Source organism: Cicer arietinum, chromosome 3 (assembly GCF_000331145.2).
Source record: "Cicer arietinum cultivar CDC Frontier isolate Library 1 chromosome 3, Cicar.CDCFrontier_v2.0, whole genome shotgun sequence".
NCBI classification, from domain to species: domain Eukaryota; kingdom Viridiplantae; phylum Streptophyta; class Magnoliopsida; order Fabales; family Fabaceae; genus Cicer; species Cicer arietinum.
The window spans coordinates 27,503,274-27,505,624 of NC_021162.2; the positions used below are offsets into that span (position 1 = coordinate 27,503,274).

Sequence of the window (2,351 nt, forward strand, 5' to 3'; positions counted from 1 at the left end):
AAAACCCTTAACCTCAAAAAATAGACATTTAAAATAGACATCTTGTGTCATACATAACAATCTCAAAAAATACTAAGAAATGGAGTCCACTAAATTGCCAATATTCCATCTTCAACAACAAATTAGCTTTTAATCTTCACCTACAATCAATAAAATAACAAATGAATAAATACACGATTCCACATAAAAATATTACTAATAAAATAGAGAAAATGTTAATGATTTTAATTAAAATTAACTAATACTTATCTAATTACCATTTTCATTATTTTCGTTGTTGTTTGGACTAAGTGAATTCAAATGATTTTGAGCACTAGTAGCATCAGGAACCTATCACAAAAAATAGAAAATATTACTTATGAAAAATACGATTATGGAACTTATGAAGTTAGTTGGATAAGATTAAAAACTTCAACATTGCATATAGGCTAACAAATACAGAATCTCCTAAAAGGTCACGTAAAAATCCAATACAATCATCATACATTTGAAAATAAAATTCAGCACTTTGTCAAACTTAATTTATACACATTTTATATATTGGTACCGTTTAATTATTATCAAAACTTACAATCATTCTTGCAGCCTTTTCATTGACAATTGTTCCATCTTTACGAGTGCGGGTATCAATGTATATCTCTTTACGTCCAAGCAACACTCCTTTGCCCTTTTTTATCTACAACCAAATCAATAAGTTAAATGCATTTCATTTTTAATTTAAATTAAAGCCATAAAAATAGAAATAGAAATAGAAATAAACCTTCTCATCAATAAACTTTGGGAGACTTTTTGAACCCATACAATGAACATCTTCAAACTTAGCACGATTTTGCCTATTAATTTTACTTATTTTCTGCAATTGATATAAAATATTAGTCTAAATAATAAACTCTTTAATATATTACTCATGATATATACGATATTAAATAAGTTAAATATATTAATCTATTACTCATAATATATACGATATTAAACCACGATATATTTTACGTTTAGCGATGAAAATCTGTAAGTAAACGTATAAAACCGTAGAGATAGCTAATATTACCTCCACCTTTGCTCTGCAACATCTCCACTACCTGAACAACATGGTCCAAATATTTCATGAGTTGTGCCAAACAATTACACAAATATATGCATGTCATCAACTCGCCAAATTAATTATATCGGCCGAATTCAAGATGTAGCTACCTAATATTAACACTTGAAATAGCCCTTGCCAATAAGTTGGAGTAACCTGCAACTAGTCTGGATAATAAATATTTACAATTTTAGATGCCAAAAGAACCAACACTAAGTCATGATCTTGATGCTTATTTTAAAGTCTTTGGTTTCAAGACACATCAAGCATTGCTCATATAGACAAAGATGTTGATGGATAAAAAGTTGCATAAATGATATAATCATCATTGACCAAACTGCTACTGTGGGATTCTTAAAGTATGATTCCTCGTTCTCATGTCATTCCTCCTGTACCCTGTATTATCACTCCATCATTTACAAAGTAAAAACCTTAACACACATAAACTGTTCAAATATAGACCACAAGGGCTGCCCTAAAAATCAACTAATTTAATATTAATCAAATAAACATATATAATTATATGTTACAAATTTTAGTCAAATTTAAGGGCACAACCATAATACAAAAAGTCCATTTCAAATGTAACTAGTTTCAGGGCAGAGATCTGTATTGCAAGTTTTGCAACAGTCCAAGTTTTTCAAATGTAACTAGTTTCAGGGCAGAGATCTATATTAGTTTTTACCGTTCAGTTGAAGTTCCTTCAAATTCCCGCGCGCTAAGATTGTATCTTTAGTTAATCCAAACACAACTGTATTAGTTCAGAATAATAAATTCAGAATATTAATTACGTTGAAAGAAAAACACAGCTGTATATTTGGGTTTTGGGCACAAGAAATTAATAAATTGATTATAACATATCACTATTATGAGCCTCAATTATCACTTATTTCAAGTGGGATCAAAGTTGAAGATTATATATATTGTGGCTCTCTTTCATATCCCTTTATACTACATGTAAATGTGAAGCAATATCCTACACTTCCCTTACCATGAACAGGAAAAATCTCACTCACACCATAAGAGAATGTTGAAGAAGATTTTAAGGACCAAAACACTAATACCTCTATAAGGACTAAATGATTATTTAAGTCTTCCTCAAAATTTTCTTTTGTTGAGTATTGCACAGATATTTAAAAGTCTTTCTTATACTAACAAGGGTGAATATGAGGTGAAGTGAGGTGCCATGTGTGCAACTGTGTCAGTAAATTTGCTAATGGAAAAGGGGGCATTTATCATGCCAAACAAATAAACAATTGGCAAAGGGAAA

At 29.7% G+C, this 2,351-nt stretch overlaps 2 long non-coding RNA genes across 3 annotated transcripts in view; both read right to left on the reverse strand.

Annotated features, from left to right (window-relative positions):
* Positions 1 to 5: 5 nt before the first annotated feature.
* Positions 6 to 864, reverse strand: LOC113784738 (uncharacterized). Its single transcript, XR_003470838.2, has 3 exons — positions 572 to 864; positions 258 to 330; positions 6 to 140 (listed from the first exon to the last, which is right to left on the reverse strand). It is a non-coding gene; the product is annotated as an uncharacterized lncRNA (long non-coding RNA).
* A 109-nt stretch (positions 865 to 973) lies between these two features.
* LOC113784740 (uncharacterized) overlaps positions 974 to 2,351 on the reverse strand; it is a 2,018-nt gene continuing 640 nt past the window's right edge. Inside the window, exons 1-3 of one of the 2 annotated variants that reach the window (XR_012162422.1) lie at positions 1,767 to 2,060; positions 1,192 to 1,477; positions 974 to 1,079 (exon numbers count right to left, since the gene is read on the reverse strand). This is a non-coding gene — a long non-coding RNA (uncharacterized lncRNA). Of the gene's footprint in view, positions 1,478 to 1,766; positions 2,061 to 2,351 lie in introns of those variants that run through there. The other variant, XR_012162421.1, reaches the window with a different exon arrangement.